The sequence below is a fragment of the Podarcis bocagei genome, assembly GCF_964188305.1.
Source record: "Podarcis bocagei genome assembly, chromosome: 2".
Taxonomy (NCBI): domain Eukaryota; kingdom Metazoa; phylum Chordata; class Lepidosauria; order Squamata; family Lacertidae; genus Podarcis; species Podarcis bocagei.
Window position 1 is genome coordinate 73408785 of NC_138126.1, and position 24872 is coordinate 73433656.

At 42.1% G+C, this 24872-nt stretch overlaps 1 long non-coding RNA gene across 1 annotated transcript; it reads right to left on the reverse strand.

Annotated features, from left to right (window-relative positions):
• On the reverse strand, positions 1–24653 carry LOC308582518. Its single transcript, XR_014005727.1, has 3 exons — positions 24095–24653; positions 23426–23464; positions 1–129 (listed from the first exon to the last, which is right to left on the reverse strand). It is a non-coding gene; the product is annotated as an uncharacterized lncRNA (long non-coding RNA).
• Positions 24654–24872: the final 219 nt, after the last annotated feature.

Below are 24872 nucleotides of genomic sequence, written 5' to 3' on the forward strand. Positions count from 1 at the left end.
GGTTTTCAGAATCAAAAGCGACATTAGGGAAGGAAGTTATATCAAAACGTTGAATAGTTGGACTAACTTTCTATGTCTGCAGATGTCCGAGGGCCTCTTCCTTCCACAACAGCAGTGATATTTCAAAGCCTGGAACAATGAAGAAGACCAAGATGGGACAGATAAAACTTAGCACTTCTTAACACAGCACATAGTTAAACTATAAAACTCCCACAGCAATGACCACCAACCTAGATGGCTTTAAAAGGGGATTAGATAAATTTATGGATGAGAGAGCTATTGATGGCTACTAGCTGTAATGGCTATTCTGCGCCTCCATGGTTGGGGGTGGTATGCTTCTGAATACCAGTTGCTGGAAACTGAGAAGAGAGTGCTCTTGTTCTGGAATCCTGCTTGTGGGTTTCTCACAGTCATCTGGTTGGCCAGTGGGAGAACAGAATGATAGACTAGATGGGCCATTGGCCTGATCCAGCAGGCTCATCTAATGTCCTTATGACTTTCCATGTAGGGGCATATCCCAGTTTGATGCTGCCCAAATGGTTTGTTAAGTGGGGTGGTATGGGGAGGGGTTCTTGTGGTATCATGTGTGATGGGCAACCTGATTCCGGAGGGTGAAAGGGCATTTGATTAATCCCCTTTCCTTGCTTATGATGATAATGGCGGGGGGACCCACTGTTTCTTTCTCTCCCCAGAAAGCTGCGCAGTCCACTTTTTATCAGCCTATGGTCTAGGCTGACAATCAGCCACGCAGAGGAAAAGATTGTCCTGAAAGCAATAGAAGAATCAAGGCCAACTTAAGCAGAACACATTAGACTGGGTACTAATTGGAAAGGTAAGAATCTGGACCAGTGTCTATTCTGCAATACAGTGGTACATCTGGTTAAGATACTCAATTTGTTCCGGAGGTCTGTTCTTAACCTGAAACTGTTCTTAACCTGAGGTACCACTTTAGCTAATGGGGCCTCCCGCTGCCGCTGCCTGATTTCTGTTCTCATCCTGAAGCAAAGTTCTTAAGCCAAGGTACTATTTCTGGGTTAGCGGAGTCTGTAACCTGAAGCATCTGTAACCTGAAGCATCTGTAACCCTAGGTACCACTGTATTATCTGATAGAAGTGATACCCAAAGCCTTCTCTGCTATCCTGCTGGATATTTATTACCTAGATATCAATGAATCTGTTTAGACAGATGCCATTTCCAGGCAATGGTTATGCTGCAAGGAATTTTCGAATGAACTCTCCCTTTTAGAACTCTGGTGGCATACGGAGCGGGTAGCAGGAAGTCACCCCTTTGGCATTCTTGTGGTCAACCCATTGTGAAATGTTGTACTGGTCCACAGAATGGAAAACATGTTTTGTAAATATGAAGCACTTAGTAAATAGTTGTTGACCTTTACTTCATGATCTATTGCTGTTCCAAACAGAATATGTGACAATATTTCATAACGTCTTGTGCCTGTAGAGACACAGGGCCCAACCCACCTATCAGAACAAAAGAAAACAGGCCAATGGCCTGTCCAGTTCAGCACCCTGTTTCCACAATGGCCACCCAGATGCCTATGGGAAGCCCAGAAGCAGGATCCTGAACACAACAGTGCTATCCTCACCGGTAAGTCCCAGAAATGGACATTCAGAAGAATAAGGCCTCCAACTGCAGAAGCAAAACTACGATGTCCAGCAGAACTTAGTGATCATAGCCAGTGTCTAAAGAATTTGTCAGATCCCTTTTTAAAGCCCTCCAAGTTGGTGGCCATCATTACAACTAGTGAGAGTTAATTCCAGAGTTTCACTGTGTGCTGCTGTGTGAAGAAAAACTTTATTTTACCTGGATGTTCACAAGTTCTGTGTGAGAGAGGGAGAAGACTTTTCTCTATCCACTTTCTCTATGCCATGCGCTATGTTATAAACCGGTTATTCGCCTTTTCTCCACAGTGAATGGAGAAAGATGGGTATTGTAGTCAAGCAGCATGGTAAGTGCAACCAGTTAGCCAAGCCCACTCTAGAAAGCACTAATGCAGGGGTCAGCAAACTTTTTTCAGCAAGGGGCCAGTCCACTGTCCCTCAGACCTTGTGGGGGGCTGGACTATATTGGGGAGGGGATGAACAAATTCCTATGCCCCACAAATAACCCAGAGATGCATTTTAAATAAAAGGACACATTCTACTCATGTAAAAACCTGCTGGTTCCTGGCCTGCAGGCTGATTTAGAAGGTGATTGGGCCAGATCTGGCTCCCGGGCCTTAGGTTGCCTACCCATGCACTAATGTCTTAGGCAGCCACTAGCAGACAGCATTTAGTGGTAAGCCTGGCATTGCTTGGAAGGAAATGATTGCATACTAATTATCCAAAGTTGCAAGATGTGAATTTTTGAAGCCTTTGCTCATAAGCTGTCATGCAACCCAATAAACAAGGCTTGCCCCCAGATATATGGCATTAAGGTGACTTCGGATGTTGTTCAAGTAGCACTAAAAAGTGAGTTTTTGTCGGCCTCCTACTTCACTCTTACCAAAGGAGACTGCATTTGCAGCTTGTGTAGATCCCAGTGTAAGCTTCTCTTTTGGCATAACAGTGGAGGAAACTATTGGACTTATAAAGGTGAAAAATAGGCCCACTGGCTTTGACCAAATGCCCTTCTCTGAGGTGCAGGGAGGTGTTTGTAGTTGTGGAAATGGCAGGGTGTGTAGCAGCTCCTCTCAAACACAGGCACTGGTTTAGACAATCAATGCCTGTATGAACTTCCTGCTGGGCTACAGACTCCCATGGATTTGATTTATTTGATCTTCAAAACTTATGAATTGGGGAAATATTCAGTCTTGTAACTGGTACTCTTCAGAACTTTTGAGGAGAGGATTGGTTGCCTTTTTGCTCAGCAAAAATCCAGGTTACCTCACTCTTCCTCTTTTTCACATCCCTTAAAGACTTTCTCAAGTTCTTCATTTACCTTTGTTTGGAATTTTCCTGGATTGTATGGGCTCATACAAATTACTAATTGGAGGATTTCCTTCTAGCTGCAAATGACCTTTTAAAACCTGGCAGTCCTTTATTATGTCCTCTTTCCTCTCTATTGTTTCTTCTGCAGTGAGCAACTTTAAAATCCAAGGAACAGTTACTTAAGGCTTATTCCCATTTATGTTCCTAAAACTAATCTTCATGTCTAAAGTTGGCATTCTTCTGTTTCTCCTTACAGAATTATTACTTAGTCTAATGACCTTGCAAGGTGATTGAATGTACTTTTTTTGTTAGAAGGTTCCTATGTGGAGAGAGACCTCAAATGTACAGAGAACAGTTCCGGGTGCTCAGATGTCCAAAATCATAGTTACATGCTTAGGTGGGGGTCGGTCTTTTGCCAAGAGCAAAATTTGGACAAGGATTTGGACAAGGTTGTCCCTTGGTAAGCAGATTTTATTTACAGATAGAATGAGAAAACAAGGAAGAAAGGGCAAAGCGAAAGAGAGCTTGCATCCCTGCGGCATCTGGGAAATCCTCAGAAAAAGCAACAAAAGGGCTCCTCTAATGGCCAGTATGTAGCACCTTCCATGGTCTCAGTCTGTTACAGTATACTCTTTTAGGCATGGGAAGACTGGTAGGAAGTTAAAACTTGGGTATGTTGCAGAATTTCTACCTGCTAAAGAGCAAAGATACAACAAGAGCCCATTATCTGCACTTTCTGGAAACCACGGAACACATTTTTGTTCCAACAAGATTTCCCAACTGGATAAATAGGCCTCTGCCACAGTCATCCCCTTTGTATTGTTTTAAAATCCATCTTTTGTTATTGTTATCCATGGCTTTTAACTGTTTTTATCTATTTCATGTATTTTGTACAGCACGGTGAGACATTTGTGGAAGGGGATTCCTAAGAACATTAAATTTGATTAAGTAAACATAGAGGCTTCTTCAATAGTTCTTTTTGCCTGTTCTGTGCCATTGCCAGGGTTTATTAGTTTGTAAATGTCTAAAAGACACAGTGAGCTTGGAAACACAATAGAGTTTTACTGAGCATCAATTATCCATGGACATCTAACCAGGCTGCTTGAATTTAAGCCAGATGAGTGAGAGAAGAGGCCTTCACGTGATGAATTATTTGGTGAAGACACACTAAACTTTTGTCTCCTAAAAGTCATCAATGTTTCAGCAACAGTTTGGCGTACATACGAGGAGATATTAATCCCCTCATTAGCAAGAGACAGGCATTGTTTCCTTTTTGAACTTGATATGTCTGCATACAGAGCAAAAATCCCAACATAATTTATAGGAAAGCACAGCTGAGGAGCACCTGTTCTTACATTACTTGTTCTGCCCAATTAGTTGGGCGGGGAACAAAATCCACCACACCATTAGACATGAAATCTTAGAACGATAGAACCATCAGGAAATCAGAGGTTTTGTGTTGGAATTTTAAAAAGAAATATAATGTTTAGGCTTCGAAGCAAATTCTGGTTATTCATATAAAACCCCTTACCTCTTCCATATTCATTTACAACTAGAATCCTAAAGTATGCATTTTCTCTAATTTATCTCTTGTTGGCTTTTGCTTTCGCTGTTGCCCCAGTACCAGAGCTGTTTTCTTATCCTTTAAGTTCTCCTGTAACTTAAATTTTAAAAGTATTTTAAAGCAGAGATTTTCCTGCATGTAATTACCATAATTTGCGTTACAGCAATAGGCAGAAGCTGCTTACTGGATGAGGCTATGCCAGGCTTCCTCAAACTTGGCCCTCCAGATGTTTTGAGACTACAATTCCCATCATCCCTGACCAGTGGTCCTGCTAGCTAGGGATCATGGGAGTTGTAGGCCAAAAACATCTGGAGGGCCGAGGTTGAGGAAGCCTGAGCTATGCTAATAGGAGAGTCAATGTTCCTTACTGGGAGTGAGAGGATTGAGACAATGGGGAGGTTGGCATGCCAAATTGGCTCTGCTGCTAGCACAACCGCATGTAAAAAATCATTGTAAACCGCATGTAAAAAATCATTTTAAAGGTGTCATACTGCTAGACCCAACAGCATTAAAACTTACAATTAAAGCAAGAAAAATAAAGAATAGGACATGTAAAAACCACCCCACCCCTTCCCTTCTCCAGTTCTACCACTGTGTGTTTTAAAGCAACGTTTTCGTTGTGCATTTGTCTTTTAATGAAACACTTCAAGAATTCTTATACGTTTCCCATTTGGAGTCATTGATATTCCTGTAGCCTTTATGTCAAATGAAGTGTCCAAATGTCCATGCATTGATTTTGCTGACCAAGCCCATTTTGTTTATTCTGTTTTAAAATTAAGTATCTCATGGGACTGTGTCCAGTGAAGTCACCCCATTAGTGCAAGGAGTTCTGCCTGTGCAATAGGACTACCTTTCCCTGCACACCTCCTAGATCTCCTGTGGGAGAAGCATAGAACAGATTTGGGGGGAACAGGAGCACATGGGAAGAGGAAAGGAGAGGACGTCCCATTGCACAGACAGAAGCCCAGGATATTCAGCAAGGATCAGGAGGTGCTGAGGGGTTCTGGATCTGGCACCCCATCAAGAGTGTTGTTGCCATATTGCAGCTTTTGGGGGGGCAGCAGCAAGGTTAAGGGGTCACATTGATGCAACATATAGTTCATTTACCTTAAGATTTTGAAATAAAAAACTGGTGTTGAGGATCATCAATTTAGAGTAGCAATGGCCCCTCACTTGCACGAAATGTTTTACCCTGAATGCCTTACCACTGAGCCTCTTGGGTTTGCCGATCAGAAGGTCGACGGTTCGAATCCCTGCGATGGAGTAAGCTCCCGTTGCTCTGTCCCAGCTCCTGCCAACCTAGCAATTCGAAAGCACGCCAGTGCAGGTAGATAAATAGGTACCACTGTGGTGGGAAGGTAAATAGCATTTCCGTACGCTCTGGTTTCCGTCACGGTTTTCCATTGTGCCAGAAATGGTTTAGTCATGCTGGCCTCATGACCCAGAAAGCTGTCTGTGGGCAAACGCTGGCTTCCTCAGCCTGAAAAGCGAGATGAGCACCGCAACTCCATAGTCACCTTTGACTGGACGTAACCGTCCAGGGGTCCTTTACCTTTTTACCTTAACCCTGAATTTAGAACTTGAAATTTGTTTGTTTGTTATTAATCAGCATCATGTATGTGCTGCCCCCAAAACACCATTCAATAAATGTAGGTGTTGGGCTTCCTTTCTAGACATTATAAGACAGAACTGTGGTTGAGTTCCTGCAAAAGATAGCTTGGGCACAGCGGCCACAATCATCAGCAGAGGTTGTCTGCCTATGAAATCTCAGTTTGCCCTCCCCTTCAAAAATTATAGCAAAGAAAACCAACAGCCAATGTGGTGTTGGAGTAATAGTAGTAGTAATAGTAGTTGTTGTTTTTGTTGTTGTTGCTGCTGCTGCTGCTGCTGGGTTTCCTCAGTCACTCTGGGGAGTGTTTGAATGAGACCTGGGAGACCAGGGTTCAAATCTCCACTCAGCCATTAAGCTCGCTGGGTAAGTCACTTGGGGCAGTCACTATTTCTTAGTTTAACCTACTTCACAGGTTGTTGTGATGATAAAATGGGTAGGGGGAGAACTATGTATTCCTTCTTGAACTCCATAGAAAAAAGGGGGATATTAATGTTATAAGCAAACAAATAAACAATATTCAGAAGCACTGTGCTTGTCCCCGCTTCAATAGAGAGCTTTCAGATTTTGACACAAGATAAACTGTTCCAAAATATTAAAATTTGCATGTCAGCCACTGGGCTCAGTTTTATTTAGAAGCATATTTGTCTTTGGATACGCCACCTTTAATTGTCAAGAACTGCCAAAATGTTTTTGAAAGGCAGGGGGAAAATGCTCCATCATTTCATGCAAGCATATAAGATAAATAGCTTGACTAGAGGAATGCAAAACTGTTATTTGTGAACATGCTTCAAGTTGTACAATCTCTCTAATAAAGCATTGAGGGGTTGTTTTCTTTAAACACACTTCATAAATCAAGTTAACATGCCCCCCCAAAGTTATCAGGATAATATATCAGACATGACTTCAAAACAGAGTCACCACAGTGTAAAATAAAGACTCAAGTAGGAGCATGTGCATCTGTGAATTATTTGGATTCTTTACCTGCATTAATCACAACATGAGACACACAGCTCAAGGCAGAGCATATCCTACAACAGCCAGGATAGCTCAGAAGGTTTTTTCCACATGCCCTCCCTCCTTCCTGGAAGTACCTTTGATGAAGAAAAGGAAAAGAGAGAGCTAGCTATTATTCATAAGTGTTAGGGAAAAGAATGATTGGGGAAAAGTAGGCCACCAGAGCAGTCTAACCCTGCTGCTCACTCCTTGCTCCCAAAGCCAAAATCTGGAGGAGAGTGATGACCCATGCAAAGTACAGCCGGCCCTGAATGGCACAAACTGATTTGGGGAAATAAGAATCTGCCTGAAATCACCTCAGTTTTCGCCTCGTTATTCAGTGTACACAGAATCTATGCACACCCCTAATATATGTATCAGTCTCTAAACAGAAATGTCCATTACATGCAAATTCTATCTGTATTATGATGAGAAACCACTTAGTAACTGAAGAAAATTTCAAGTTCCTGACCACTTCATAAAATGGAGACCATACCTTAGTATTTACTGTTTTGCTGGCATGCCCATACACTCACTACATAACTTTCATTCATACAGAGTCATGCACACATAGACAAAATAAAAAAATTCCTTCCAGTAGCACCTTAAAGACCAACTAAGTTAGTTCTTGGTATGAGCTTTCGTGTGCATGCACACTTCTTCAGATACACACGTGTGTGATACTTTTCGTGTGCATGCACACGAAAGCTCATACCAAGAACTAACTTAGTTGGTCTTTAAGGTGCTACTGGAAGGAATTTTTTTATTTTGACTATGGCAGACCAACACGGCTACCTATCTACTACATGCACACATAGAGTGAGGGATACCGTAAAATGTAGAATATTTTTCTCAGATAGCTGAGGCACATCCACAGGTGCTACAAACCTAGAGAAGAATTCAACACAATGTTGAGGAGATTGCTCTGCCAGCACAAGTATTTCTGCTTCCTTAAAGAACATTCTCCTTTCTGCTCCTCTGCATGCTGCTCTGGGGGTTCTACCCAACCCCAACCCCACCAAGCTAATTTGGGTGGGGGTGGGGGGCAGACAGGGGAGGAGAGTGAGGAAGCCCCATGGCACTGATGGAAGTCCTCACCCATGCTTCTGCTAGCTGGACTGGTTAGTTGAATACAGCCCTTAATTTTCATACCACCCAACAACTGCTGCGCTGCTACATTTTAAACTCTCTAAAGTTAAACATGTAAGTAAGGCCCAGCCTGCTATGATCAATAGATGTTTTTGCAGCCTGTTTTGAATGCAATGTTTCTTTCCTACTGCAACAGTGTCAAGGATTGCCATTTCCTGAAGGTTCACACACAGACTAAGACACACAAATGGTTGGAAGAGCTTTTGCACACAGTCCTGGACTTTACTTTTATATCAAACTCTTGCTTGTACCAGGCAATCTGGGATTAATCAAGCCTTAGAATAATAGCAGCACTTAAAGTTTATTACAGCTTAAAGCAGAGAGCATTTGAGCCAACAAGAATGTGGTCTTAATCATCGTGGTTTGAATTTACAGTTTAAATAACATAAATTTCCCTCCTTGCCACTGGGGCTCGCCTTAGGTCACCATTTTCCCTGCGTGTTACACACTCACATACACAACCCACCTCCAAACGCCGGAAGGCTTTCAAATTGCAGCGTTGGAATTCTGAGGTCAAACAAGAAAGCTGCAGTACCGCAAGGCTGCCCCCTGAATTAGAAGCCCAGTCATTTCTGCATTGGGAAGATCTGAACATGACCACAAATGCAATGGTGGAATTCAGCTTGGATCCTACAAATCTGGGCATGTCAGAGAGAAAGGAATTCATTCCCAGATTCTGGGGAAAGAGGCACCACACCAGCTGTGGTGTTTCTCTCCTCTCTCACTAAAACGCTCAAAAGCACATCAATACGCAGATGTTCCAGTTATATCAGGGTAGCCTCCATTCCCTGAAGCCTTTTCCCTGCTTAAATAAATGTCTTTGTTTTGCCTGTATATGAGGGGTGGGAGAATTTGGGGAGGAAAGTTATCGCTGCTATTTATTTATGATATATAAGGATCTTTTTGCTGCTCTCCAGTTTCATCCACCGAGGGTGTGTGTGTGAATGAGAATAAAACAACATTTAAGTACAAATATATAATAACATAGGGGATGCAGGTAGAGCTGTGGTCTAAACCGCTGAGCCTAGGGCTTGCTGATCAGAAGGTCGGTGGTTCGAATCCCCGCGACGGGGTGAGCTCCCATTGTTCGATCCCAGCACCTGCCCACCTAGCAGTTCAAAAGCACATCAAAAAAGTGCAAGTAGATAAATAGGTACCGCTCTGGCGGGAAGGTAAACGGCATTTCCGTGTGCTGCTCTGGTTAGCCAGAAGCAGCTTAGTCATGCTGGCAACATGACCCGGAAGCTGTCTGTGGATGAACGCCGGCTCCCTCAGCCTATAGAGCGAGATGAGCACGCAACCCCAGAGTCGTCTGCGACTGGTACCTTTACCTTTACCTTTATATACGTAATAACGTAAAAGCTACAGATTAAATAAAAAAGCACACAACACTGAGCAGGATTAAAACTGCATGTAAAATGATCAGGGAAATATGAAGGTCTTTCCTTGGCACAGAAAGAATGGTGAAGCAAGTGTCAGGCAACTGTCTCTGGGGATAGCATGCCACAAGTTGGGCACCGCCACTGAGAATGCTCTGTCTCTGGTGGCCACCAGCCTCACCTCAGCAGCAGGGGTGGGGGGACCTGTAAAAGGCTTTTTTCATCAGATATCTCTGTGTTGAAGGAGATCTTTATGGCGATAATTGACCTTTTAAGCACCGTTGTCCTAAGCTGCAAATAACGTTTGAAGTCAAAAGCAGCACTTTGAACTGGGTTCAGAAATGGACTTAGTATCTGTGCAGTTGGCATAGCACAGGTGAAATATGATCACAGCACCCAGGCCCAGTTAGCAATCTGGCAGCTGCATTTTGTATTTACTGCAGTTTCCAGAGCGCCCAAAGACTGCTGTAGTAGCCTCTGGGAGGTTTTTAAAGTATTGTTAAATGAGGCCAGAGTTGCCATTCTTAATCTGCTTCCCATGTCTCAGATATTTAACCCCCAGAAAGAGATACCTCTTAGCTCTCTCATATATTCCTGCACAAGCATACACAATGTGCACCGATTCACTCCTCTGCACTGCATTAGGATGTATTCAGGTAGTAAATGTTGTTGAATAAATGTTGTTGAGTTACATCTGTTGCATAACAAGAACAGTCCAAGTTGATTCTGAGATTCAGGCTACAATCCTACAACCCTTTCTGGGAGTAAGTCCCATTGAACTTATCGTGGCTTACTTCTGTGTAAACATGTATAGAATTGACTTGTAAACAGAATAATTGAATGCAACATACTGGAAAAAAAATTGCTTTACCAATGTGAGTTGTGGGTGGGAGCTCAATTAGCGTTATCCTTGGTGAGAGAATAATTTTTTGCAAATGAACAAGTGTCTGTATTTTTACATGTGAAATGCTAGAAGGCACAAAGTATTAAGTTGGTCTGAATAGTCCCTGCTATTTCAGGACAGTGATATTTTAAGAAGACTTTTGAGGAAGAGGCTACTTGGAAGGGACATGAATTATCCAGATATGTTATGCAGGTGTTCTTATATAACTTTTTTGAAAACCTACTCCCCAACATTTCCCCCACAACTAATGTTAAAATTACAACCCTGAACTTTCCAAAATTGACAGAAATATAAATAGATATTGATATTTTAGTACACATTAGATCCTTCCTTCCTTCCTTCCTTCCTTTGAGGTGGAAAAGTTGGAGACCAAATGACTTGATGACCCTCTCATTTTACGACACCCAAAGAACAAAATTTGAAATCTCAAATGACTTAATCAAGAGAAGAGGTGGATAACAGTCCATATATATCACCAGAATTAAAAAGACAAATATGGAAGTTTTCCTAATGTCTAGAAAAGTGTATATGTGCACATGTAAGACTGGAGCATTTTCCCTGTGCTTTTAAGGCTTCTTCTGTCCAATGTGCCCTGAACAGAGATTACGGGGAGGCACAAAATCTGTTGCTAAACATAAACGCTTTCTAGCAGAAATTCTGTCAGACCCATATTAGGATAGGTTTAACATTGTGCTCCATATTTTCCTAGCAGTTGTAGCATACTAGAATCTGGAGCAGTCAGACTCATGTTTTACTTAGGACTCAAGAGTTCTCTTTCTCTCCCTCCCTCCCTCCCTCTCTCTCTCTCTCTCTCTCTCTCACACACACACACACACACACAGCCATGAAAGATTCCAGTGGGCCTCAGTCTGGACTTGCTTGATACACACTAAAGCTGTTGGAATAAAACCATACCCTCTTACACCACTCCTCTGCCTTTTCTTGGGTCCCTGAAGCATCTTACAATGGGGGAAGGGGAACAAACTGTGCAACTTGAAAACAATGTGTGGCTGGAAGATTTTAAGCAGAGCTGGGGTCAATAGTGTGCAAACCATGGGCTGCTTGGCATCAGGGGCACTTTGGAGTGGCCAGGGACTTCTAAAGTGGTAGACAAGGAAGGGGCACTAGGGATGCTCCAGAAAGGAGGCTTTCCCAGGGAGCTGTAGATGGTAAGCAGTGTTCAACACATACTGAAATCTTCCTGATGTCTTCCTCTGTCCTGGTGATTAACTAGCATAAGGGTTAGGTTACATCTATGCTCTATGTCTCATGTCGGTCTGTGCCTTGGGGTTGCCCAGCTGTTTGGATGTCTGTACACATGCAATGAAGCTGTGGCCTTAGTATAGCATTCTTTGCTCCTCCTTCATCACAATTCTTGGCCCGGGTGGAACAAATCTATCCCCTGTGAGTTTGTGCCCTGCAATCAGATTGTATCCTGTCTGTTTGTCAAACTACCAAGCTAAACATAATCTTTGTATTTGCATTCTAGGACTTTGTGACCTTTGTTCAGTTTTACTCAAGACATTTGTGGAAAGAGATTGCAAGGATTATAAACTTTGTTGTTGTTGTTTTTAACAGACTCTCTTAACATTATGTTAAGTTCCACAGAACTAAGTACTATTGAAGATTATTGCTGTATAACAAGGACTCGCCCCCAAGTCTCATATTACAGACGAATATACCAAATGTTTGGTCAGCTCTCGTGACAGTAAATCACCTCAGGACTTCACAGTATGACCAACATTAAATAATAATACAGCTTAATTCTTGTTGATAGTATTTTTCATTATAATATTTCTAATATATATATATTATTAGGGCCTCCTCAGTAGTGGCGCTCTCCCTGTGGAACATACTCCCTTCAGATGTCAAAGAGATAGAGAACTGCACAACTTTTAGAAGACATCTGAAGGCAGCCCTGTATCGGGAAATTTTTAATGTTTGATATTTTATTATGTTTTTATATGTGCTGTAAGATGCCCAGAGTGGCTGGAGAAACCCAGTCAGATAGGAGAGGTATAAAATAATTATTGTTATTGTTATTGTTATTGTTATTGTTATTGTTATTGTTATTGTTATTGTTATTAAATAAATCATTAAAGCTGCAATCTACAGTTGCCTGGGAGTAAGACCCATTGAACTCAGTCCCACTGAAGTTAAGGGGTCTTTGCTTTAGTGTAGGAATGTACTGTAATATTTTAGGCTTCATCAGCATGGTGCGGGGTGAAGCCCTAACTTCTAAATATGAAAGTTAAAATATTGCAGAAGGTGACGGGAGGGAAAGGATTGGCAGCAAGTAAGAGACAACTTCAGCTCGAGCTTTGCATTAATTTTTTCAGGCACCATGACTAATTATTTTAATAAAAACAAGCACAGTATTTTGCCAGCGGACGTTAAGTCTTTCAAAGACTACCAGGGGAAAACTCAGAGGACTTATTAGAAAAATGGTGTAAACAGATGTATTTTAACATCTGTAAGATCCTCACGCTCTGCAAGACATTAATAACTTACATTTTTTTAAAAAAACCTTGTTGGCTTTGTCTTAAGTTATATTAGGGAAAGCTGCCACTTTTTGAATATTTTGAAGCTGTTAAAAGCATAAAGCCTTTGTTTGGGAAAGGGAAATTACCCTTTTATAGTGTATGTATACAGACACACACACACACACACCTGGAACTAAGTCCCAATTAACTCACTGAAGCTTACTTCTGAGAATTGCTTTATATTTTGAATATTTTGAATAGGATCATTCCTATGAGACATCTTGTCTAAAAAAAGTCTTCAGTAGGTGTTCAGATCCTTGTATACTCACTGCCTGTCTAATGTCCACAGAGAAGGAATTGAACAGGGCCAAAGCATTGTTATTTAGGATTATTAAATGTTTACCCAGCCTTCCTTCTATTGGAGCCCAGGGCAGCAAACAGCAAAGTCATAAATACAATACAATTTAAAATAAAACACATGAAATCATATTTTAAAAAATTAAGAGCATCAAAAAACATTTAAGAAAATTCAGGTACATGCACAGCTAATAAATTGCAAGGTTTTCAGAACAGTCTCCTTTGGCCATCCAATACCTGGGTGAACAAAAATGATTCCTCCTGAATGTTAATAATGAGGGAGACAAACAGGGAGGTCTTTCCACAAACAGGGAGCCACCAACAAGAAGGTTCTGTCATGGGTCAACACTAAGCAGGCTTCACCAGTGGTGGCACCACTTATTGGGCCTCTGTGATGAGAGACACTTGATATTGAGAGACTTAGATCTCACAGCCATTTAGGGTTTCACGTGCTTAATGCTAATACATACATTGCATTGAACCTGGTAGCTCATTGGCAGCCAGTGCCATGTTTTCAGGTCCAGTGACACATGGTCCCCTGGGCTGCCCTTCTCTCTCTCTCTCTCTCTCTCTCTCTCTCTCTCTCTCTCTCTCTCTCTATATATATATATATATATATATATATATATATATATATATATATATATATATATAATGTGACTGCCTCAGGCAGTAGGTGCTTGGGGGCCTCAAGCAATAGCAACATGCTGGCAGACAGAGCACTGTGTGCCATGAGGCTGTGCCTATTAAGCTAGCCTATTGCTCTTGGGTGTGGTGGAGGATGCTGTCCCATCACCAATGTACAAGCAAGACTCAGTTGTCAGTCCATTTGGCTTCTGTAGGTGCGATGCTGGGACAGGCGCCATCTTGCCCTTTGTGTCAGGCAGCAAAATGCCTTGGGCTCACCCTGCTTGTTTTCCTGACCTTTTTAACCACAGAGCCAAAATATGGCAGCATAAAGTTGCTTTGCTTGTTGGCCAAGAAAATATGAGCCTGATGATGGTGGCGAAGATGTTGCAATCATTCCAAAGGTCAGGCTTGAAACAGTCTGGAATTTTGAGTTATTCATCCCAGCACTCCAAAGACTAATTACGGTAACTTTATTGAAATGGGAATGGTTTTACAAGCCATTTCCACTTGAGCAATTGTGCAATGATTACACTACCATGAGCAAAGGAGAAAGGACCTCTTGGATGCATTAAGAGTTTGATTCTCTAATGGATTAGTGTTTTCAGGCTTGAAGTCCAAGCTTTGTACTCAGATTCCCGTTTTTACTTCATCCTAGAGCGAGTCAGCCCTGCAGCTGTACTCTGAACTTTCCCAACCCCAATTAGGAAAAATAAAAACGAAATGAACAGCTGAGGTTTCAAAGCAACCTGACTTCAAACGATTTGGTGTCTCCCCACCCCCACCCCTTCTCAAATTAGAAAAACAGACAACCCAACCCAAAAACATGGTGCCCTAGCTAGGCTAGAAATGATTGGGGCATAGGCTCGTTAAAAAGCTGAAAGATATCAGGCAAAATCTGTTAACTGTTCCATCTGTTTGCCTCTCTACTATTTCCCCAGATCTTTCCCAGCCCATATTTAGATTAGTCCGTTCTCAATATTCAAATTAAATGGTTTTTCAGCAGTTTTGTTCAAGATATCTTGCTCTTTAATGATAGGGAGAGTGCTGGAGATGTCCAAAATAAGGATGAGAAGCTCCTTCCCACCTGGCTCATTGCAGTCAAAATTTGATGGCTGTCATATCTCCTCTCAGTCTCCTCTTTACCAAGCTAAATGTACCCAGCTCCCTCAATCATTCCCCATAAGGCTTGGTTTGCGGACCCTTGATCATCATGGCCACCCTCCTATTCTCACATTCCTGCTTGTCCACATCCTTCTAAAATTGTGGTGCTCAGAACTGGGCACAGCACTCCAGGTGTGGCCTGAACTTGTATAAAAAAAATGATTTATCAAAGACTGAGAATTTGAAGGAAGTGAGAAGGAAGTGAAATAATAAAATGAAACTTTCCAGACAGGTGTTGTGGTCCAGCAATTGGAAATACTCTTGGGCAGAGGTGGGATACAAATAAAAAAATATTATTATTACTATTTAAAACTGAACCTATCAAATTGGCAATTTGTGGACTGAAATACAGCTATCTTTCCAATTTTGCTCTTATTCAAATACTGTGGTGCAGTTTTCTGAGCAATTTGGGGGGGGGAATACATAAGGGGAGATTGTGCATAAAAATAAATCAATTTGTGAAAATAGCATACCAAAAATACATTGTATTAAGGAAAATCCTGCAGTAACAAGTCTCAACGTCTATAAAAAAACAGTACATTTCCTGGAAGGCCAGGAAAGGTATTGTTTTGTTCCTATTAGAGCAGGCATCCCCCAACTCAGCCCTCCAGATGTTTTGGGACTACAACTCCCATCATCCCTAGCTAACAGGACCAGTGGTCAGGGATGATGGGAATTGTAGTCCCAAAACATCTGGAGGGCTGAGTTTGGGGATGCCTGCTATAGAGACAAGCACGTGCCCTTCAGCCATGCTTCTAAGGCAGTTTCAGAACAAAATACATACAATGAGAACAAAATGTGTTAACAAAAATTAAACAGTATCTATTCCTATTGACCCCTCCCCTTCCTTGGACCTAACAAGCTTCTCCTGCCAAGATGTCAGTTTCCTTTTAAATCACTTGGAAAGGCTTCTGTTTACTGGTCCAGGTTTAATGAAACAAAAGCAAGATAAGGCACAAATGGGTTGGGCACCATCTTCTAACACCATCAGGTGTTAGAAGAACACTAACACCTCACACTCTTAATCTGATAACTGATCGTGCCCCACTTAATGCCTCATCTTGCTTTTCATTAAACAGGGGCCAAAAAACAGCTTTCCCCCATCTTGTGGAAACTTCTTTTTGTCAGACGGAGCATGAAATAAAAGAAGATCAAGTGATGTCGAACATTTTCCAGCCTTGCTTCTTGTCTTAGGCCACAAAGTTCAAAAAGAAACTAGCATAATTCATGAACGCTTAATATGTCAAATGCCAGATAGACTCAATGCATTATTTTGAAACAAACCATGATGTTCCCCTGCCTTTTAAAAATGGTTATTATTTTAAACTTTCCAGGGGAAAAGAAAGAAGTTAAGGCTTTGTGCGCATATTACATCTCCAGTATCCTGGGTTTCCTTTCAACCAAGGCACTTTGGAAACAGACAGACCTTTGAAGCTTTGTTTTGCCAGGGCTGAGATATCCTGAGGCACAGAGGCTGACTGACCCAGGGCTTTAGGGAAGAACAGGGAAGTGTCAAAGTCCCCAATAAATACCCATTATGTTCTTCCACGACAAAAATCATTTTTAAAGTACCGTTTTATTTCCTGTCAACACTAACTACACCAGCTTTTCCCATACTATATTAGGCCAGTGGACATATATCCCTTGTGATAACAAATGAGCAAATATTTTGATAGGAAGCCATTTTGTAGTTGGGATTTAAAGTGTGGCTAACATTTCTAATATTTGCTAATAAAGCCCAAGTCTAGGATACATAATCTCTCTCTCTCTCTCTCTCTCTCTCTCTCTCTCTCTCTCTCTCTCTCACACACACACACACACACACACACACAGACACAATTTGATTCATTTATATCCCACCTTTCCTCCAAGTAGCTCAGGGTGGTACACATGATTTCCCTCCATCTCCATTTTCTTTCCCATCAACCTATGAGGGAGGTTGCTGTATTTTTCTGTGTATAAGACAAGGTTTTTTATTATAAATAATTGTTAAAAATTGGGGGTCATCTTATACACGGATACTGCAGAGGGGGGACATGTGATTGGTGGCAACCACGAGCAGGAGATTGTAATCGGCGATTGGACGGGTGATTGGTAGCTGCAGCAAGGCCTGCTGGTGATTGGCGGCTGCTGCAGCAAGTGAGTGGGCGATTGACGGCTGCTGGCGGCGAGCGGGCAGACAATTGGTGGCTTCGTTGAGGCGTGTGATTAGCAGTGGCAGTCAGGCGGGTGAGTCATTGTCAGCAATCCTACCCAAAAGGGGTGTGTTATACATAGGCGCCGACTCCATGGGGCCTGAGGGGGCCTGAGCCCCCTCAAAAATTCGTTTGGGGGGGCTCCGCCCCCCCAATAATCTCGGGCGCCCCTCCAGCAGAGCGCCACCGCCGCCCCTCCCCCAGCCCAAAATGCACAGGGTCGGGCTGCATGCCTCCTGCCCTGCCTCCCGAGCAAAAGCTCCACCCAATTTCCTTCGGAGCTGATTAATAGGCACAGCACGCTCTCCCCTATTCGCTCACGAGGAGGCGGCGCCACTTTATCTGCATATTCATGAGCTTATTTATTATTCATGAGCTTTCCCGGGGCCCCCCCCCCATATTTTTTATAAGTCCGCGCCCCTGGTGTTATACATGGGAAAATACAGTATATGAGACAGACAGACAGAGAGAGAGAGAGAGAGAGAGAGAGAGAGAGAGAGAGAGAGACTGGCCCAAAGGGACAAGTTCTTCATTATTGTGGTTAACTAGCTTTTATTTAAATGCCTTTATTTATGTGTCAGTTGTGTTGTGGCCCTAATACCTTGAAGAGTCAAAACAGATAATGCTGAAGCTGAGGTCTATTTCTAAGCTGCTCTTCCACTCCAAGCTTCCATCCTGAAGGTGTGAAGTCTGGAAAGGACAGTTTCTCTTGACTCATCAATCCAAAGGGAGAAAACGACAGGTTCGTCAGCTGATGGTAGGGATTGACATATATGTCTGCATTTGGTTTCTCTCAGTTTCTCATTTTTTTCAAATTTTAAGTTCAGCTCTCCACACATGTACATCAGGTTGTGATTTTAAAAACCAACCTAAACCAACCCAACCCAAACCAACCCAACCCAAACCACAAATCCTCTTGAAAATTACATTATTCCACTGCACATTCCACCTTAGTAGATGCATTTCGGAACCCCCTACTTGACTGCATTTCAAGATTCAGAGAAGTGTGAAGGGTTTCCTAAAGTCTGTACTTGAAGATCTTCTAGAAATAACAGTTAAGGAAAACCCCCAAGAGCTGCTTCTTTTTTCAAAGACACTAGGTTTAAAGTTTTTTTAATTATTGGGTAGGATCCAATGCTAGTCGTATTCTGAGTAGACTCTTTACTGTTAATAGGCATGACTGACTTAAGTTCCTTAATTTCAATGGGTCCTCTCTCAGTGGAACTTAGCAGGTTACAACCAGCTATATTGCATGATTGCTATGTGGATGTTTAATTATGCTAAGTCCCATAGGAGTCAGAGCATATTTTTAAACATGATTGGTTGGGGCTTCTGATCTTGTGTAGGTAGAGCAAAAATGTGTTTATTCATCACAATGTAATGGTGTCCATGTGGAGTCTATGCTGTTTCCTATATGGACATGAGAAAGCATGTCAGAACATTTTCAGAGAATTGGTGTGATTCAGTGTTGCTCATCTGTTCTACTTTTTATGACTGTATAATTTTGTGATGTTAAAATAGCCTTTTTGGGACACAACCATGAAACCTATACTTTTAATGAGCTGTCGGCTTAGAAATATTCTTCTGTACTCTGGTTTCTCTTCAGATTGTGTAAACCTTTCACCTTTTTAAAGAAATATTATTCTAAATAAATAATTAAATAGCACTTTTAGTTACCAAAATTAAACTTAATAATGGGAACCACTTGCTCCCTGTGAAAACAGGACATCTCCTCTTAATTAATTGCCAACAAAGGACACAGAATATGCTAGAATCCTTGTGGTTTTCCATTCCAACTGCCCTCCACAAGCCCTTGCCTCGAATGGATCTGTTTTCAGAGGCTGAATGCCTGGTTCCTATTAAACTAATTCCAGCAGCTTACTGCTCAGAAAATTAAAGTACAACTTTCTAGCTTGTCTGCACAATTAGTTTATTACAAAGTCATGGGATATGGACATAAATTACGTTATACCCAGTATATGTGGCTTTTCAAAGGAGAAGTATGGATTTTCTAATTGTATCAGTTTCTAGCAAATTCAACCTGCTGGAGAAATTGTTCCTGAATCAACTCCTTGTCCTACAAAATGTCACAGACCAACTTCAATTTTTAAAACCAGGAAGAGCCCTGAACATTCGCTCTGAGGTTTAAAGGAATTTATTTGAACTGGCATTACAAAGAAGTTAGGGCTGTGGTAATAGGATTGTAGTCAGAGGAAAATGAAGCACATGATTCTTGTCACATAAGGTGCAATATATCAGCCTGTCTTGGCCCCTCAGCTTGTCTGCTTCATGTGTAATTTTGAAACAAAAGATCAGAAAACCCTATTAATCCATGAGAAAATCCCATGAATCTCCTTAGTTCTTTAATATCTTACTGCCGTGAATCATTACCAACAAGGCTCCCTGACTACCTTGATAAATGATCCTATACTTTGCAAGAATAATAAACTCGCCAAAGCAGCTCAATTTTTTGGTCAGTCGTGAGCAATTGCAAAAACTAAACAATGAATGAGCACTCAAGATTAATAAAGCAGTCCTTATGCACTTCTACCCAGAGGTTTGCTCCACTGAGTTCAATGCAATTTTATTCCCAGGAAATTGTTACAGGGCTGCAACCTAAACCTTCCTTTAGATTAAACATGCAGACACCCTATTGTAGCGGTAACCAACCGGGTGTCCTCCAGATGTTTTGGACTCCAACTTCCCAACAGTGTCACTGTATTCTGCTCTGGTCAGACCTCACCTGGAGTACTGTGTCCAGTTCTGGGCGCCACAATTCAAGAAGGACACTGACAAACTGGAACGTGTCCAGAGGAGGGCAACCAAAATGGTCAAAGGCCTGGAAACGATGCCTTATGAGGAACGGCTAAGGGAGCTGGGCATGTTTAGCCTGGAGAAGAGGAGGTTAAGGGGTGATATGATAGCCATGTTCAAATATATAAAAGGATGTCATATAGAGGAGGGAGAAAGGTTGTTTTCTGCTGCTCCAGAGAAGCAGACACGGAGCAATGGATCCAAACTACAGGAAAGAAGATTCCACCTAAACATTAGGAAGAACTTCCTGACAGTAAGAGCTGTTCGACAGTGGAATTTGCTGCCAAGGAGTGTGGTGGAGTCTCCTTCTTTGGAGGTCTTTAAGCAGAGGCTTGACAACCATATGTCAGGAGTGCTCTGATGGTGTTTCCTGCTTGGCAGGGGGTTGGACTCGATGGCCCTTGTGGTCTCTTCCAACTCTATGATTCTATGATTCCATCAGCCCCAAGCAGCATGGTCAAAGCCCAGGGATTTTGGGAGTTGTAGTCTTTAACATCGGTTGGCTATCTCTAAGTTGAAGACTGCTCAGAAAGTCAGCTATAATCACATTTAATTTCAAAAGAGTGAACTTAACTTATGGGGGGGGAGGGAGTCAGGTTGTGTTAAAAGGAAGCTGAAATGGTCATAACCCATAAAAATGATGATGACAAACCATTATAACAGATGGTTTGCAAAAACATATTGGAAAAGGAAAATTACTGATCAGCTCAAAGCTTTAATACAGCGTGACTAAAGAAGTTAATAAAAGTCAAGAAGGCTTCTTTTTAAGATGTGGAAGTTTCCCAAATGAGAACAAAAATGAGCCCTAACTCGATCATTGGAAAGGTACGGTAAGTTGATAAGGCTAGCCGGAAATATCAAATGAAAAGAGCTTGAGAAGTCAGTTACACGTACTTTTAAAACCAGCAATAAAGAGTGATGGCTGTGATGTAAATATATCAAAAACAGCCAAAGATCCAGAGAAACGTTTGGGTTTTTAAACAAGGGAGGTATAACAATTATGAAAGGAGAAAAGGGAGGAGAATTTGAATGAACTTTTTATCTTGGTCCGCCCTACCAAGGATGCTGGAGAGATACCCACCCCAGAACTGCTTTTTCCAGGGATAGCATCTGAAGAACTAAATCTCCAGAGATGGCAAGAGATGAAATTCTTGGACCAAACGACAAAATGAAAGAAATTAACTGGTCGCGGAGTGTGGATGACATATATCTGAAAGGTCTTAAAAGTTCAAATGTCACACCCCTCACGCTGAAATCAGTCTCTATACCAGAAGGTTGGAAGGTAACCAAAATAATCTCAATTTTAAAAGGGAAGGGAGCCAGGAAACAGCAGTGCCACCTGCCTGGTATCTATCCTGTGTAAATTGATAGAATTTAGTACTATATTGTATAGATAAATGTTATCTATAGAGACATGTGGACTCAAATTTTGTCGCACTATGTGGGTGAAAGCTTGGGTCTGACAAAAACATGGGGGGGGGGCAGTGGTGACGCAAGTTTGCAAGGCGGAGTTGCCACTGTCTGCCAGGGCTCTTTCCAGCTGGTGGCAGCCATTTTTATTTCCCCATTCACACCTTGGAATGGCATTGCTCTGATGAGGGCTTCTGGGAAAGTATGTCAAATTCCAGAGTGCTGATGAATTCCGACATTTTCCAATTGCTTCACACTGGAGTCCTCTTCCACCTTTGAAAGTCCAACCCCAAGGATGCTGACTTTTAAGATCCACTACAGAATATCCAAGAAGACTCATTCCCCACCCGCCACAGCCCCAGTGAGTTCTGAGAGCTATGCTTTTTTTAAAAAAAAAAAATCCTTTCTAAGGATGTCTACAACTGCATAGGAAAATTATATCCCTTTTGCAAAATAGCTGCAGGAAGTGAAGTGCTCTCAGCTGTGCATCCATCCCTTTTTCTACTGGGAGTATAAACAACATTAAACAGTTTCCATCGGTTTATTTTTTGCATCAGCTGCCCCCCCCCCCACCCTCAGAAAAAAGAAATGAAATTCAATCCTCAAATTCTTTGGAAAAGGCAGGAACTGAAAGAGTGCTCATTCTTCTCTCTCTTTTTCTTTCTTTCAGCATTTTTAGACCATTGACTCCAGGCCAAAACCCCTGTAGGGGTAGTAGAGGCATCATTCATTAAAAACATGTGCAGAGCTCTGATAGATTGTGTCAAGGAATGCTTACTCTAACCAACTTTGACATTTAACAAAGAGCCTTTGACCCCCTGCTATAAATATTTAGACATTAAAATAGTCACAGAATCTGTGTATCGAGCTTTAGGACGCTCAAAAGAGTGAAAGGGTGTTTCCATTCCTTGCCTGTCGGCGCAACACACTCGCTTGAGTCTGAACATTCAGTCCCGAGTCTGTTCTTAATTATAGGAACTGTCAAATGCGGCTGGCTCTGGGAGGGACAGATTTGTCAGCAGGGATGGGGAATCTGTGGCCCGCCAGATGTTACAGGACTACAATTCCCACCACCCCTGGATACCTTAAGCCAGACATCCCCAAACTTGGCCCTCCAGATGTTTTGGGACTACAACTCCCATCATCCCTAGCTAACAGGACCAGTGGTCATGGATGATGGTAATTGTAGTCCCAAAACATCTGGAGGGCCAAGTTTGGGGATGTCTGGCTTAAGCTATGCTGGGTGCAGATGATGGGAGGGTTTGATTCTAGCACTGGTACAGAATATCTGTGGGAGGGACAATGCAATATGCCTGAAAAGGGGGTCCCAGCCTTAATAATCCGTTGCAACACTAAAGGCCTTCTTAGGCCTTATATTGTGCAAGCATGGAGATGTTTCACAATGAATTAAAATGTGCTGGAAACTTAACTCCTCATACTATTCAAAATCTACTATTGTGAAAAAAGGTAAAGGTAAAGGACCCCTGGATGGTTAAGTCCAGTCAAAGTCGACTATGGGGTTGGGGCGCTCATCTCGCTTCAGTCCGAGGGAGCCGGCATTTGTCCACAGGCAGCTTTCTAGGTCATGTGGCCTGCATCACTAAACTGCTTCTGGTGCAATGGAACACCGTGATGGAAGCCACAGCGCACGGAAATGCCGTTTACCTTCTCGCCACAGTGGTACCTACTTATCTACCCGCACTGGCGTGCTTTTGAACTGCTAGGTTGGTAGAAGCTGGGACAGAGCAACGGGAGCTCACCCTGTCACAGAGATTCGAACCTCCAACCTTCTGATAGGCAAGCCCAAGGGGCTCAGTGGTTTAGACCACAGCACCCCCAGTGCTCACCTGTTTTTCAGAGATGCCATGTTTTCAGCAGTAAAACGCCTGCAAAAAAATAAAAATCAAGGTGCACATTATTACCATTCATATTAGAATTAATTATGATTGGGCTGGATAATCAAGCTACAACTATTGGCCTTTCTGTTCAGTAATAACTCTGTAGGATTTGAAGATGCAGGGCATGTCAATGTATGTCTGATCTAGACCCAACATTTTACTTCTGCCTCTTCCCTTGGTCCCATTACCATTGCGCCCCGACTCTGCTTTTCAAACTTTGGGGTTCTAGTACAAATCAAAACTTGAAAACCTGCTGTCTGTGCAGCCTTGCCCATATCCATTCAATCCTCCAAATGCTATGAGTAATAAGTGTTCTCGAAGGGGAAATGATCACAGAGTTTTTTGCGAGTATCCTGCAAAACACAATTACAGTGATAGAGTAATTCAGTAACCCACTGCTTAATCCAGAAAGAATGAGATCTGATAGAGTCGTGCTTTGCGGTTGTTAATGCAAGAGTTGTATCAACAACTCCAGGGCTGCCTGCTTTATTTATTAAAAAGGAATCTGGAGATAGGAACAATTATGGCAGATTATGGCAGATTAACCTTGGCATGACTCCAATAGGAAAGAAATATCACCAGGGCCAAACTTTGCTCCAAATATAATATCTCTCTTACCGTTCCTGGGGTTCTGTTTGTTATGTTTGGAAGACTGAGCTGTAGTTAATTACAGGAACATGATGCCAATATTTCATGCCAACTAGGCTTCTCATGATCTCGTGCTTCGCTATAGGGAAGGTGGGGGAAGAAATCCTTTTGCCTCGATGAAGTTTCAGCAGAACTCTCTTTGATCTAATGGAACTGTTTATTTCCCACTGGCTTTCCTTTGTTTCTTTCTGTTTGGGACAATTAATGGCGTGAAATCTGAATTTTATTTATAGTGGTGGCTTCTTCTTATCTCCTCCCCCCTCAAAACTTTAAATAGACCATGTTTGACTTCCATGACAAAACAGCCGTGTGCCTTACTTCCAAATTCTTTATGAAATTGCTGCTCCTCTGGCAATATATGTGTCTTCTTGATTCAACTAGATTTACAAAATTGTAAGCCTCAAGGCAGGGGCTGTCTTTTGGTTGTTGGTTTTTTAACTCATTTGTAAACAACCCCAGGAATATTTTTTTGGCTGAGTCACGGGGTAAAAAAAATGCTTTAAACAATTAAATAAATTGTAGACACATTCTGAATTACTTTAACTAGGGGGAAAGTCCTGGTAAGCACAATGAGCCTTGTTTCTGTGTAAACATGAATAGGATTGTGCTGTTAATGTTTTTAAAGTTTTGTGTTTTGGCTGTCCCACTGTCCATTTGGATAAATGAATGAGGTTATACTGCGCTCAGTCAGTTAGAGGCTGGAAGAAATCAGAGGAAAGGAAAAGACAGCTTTCCTGAGTCAGTCCAC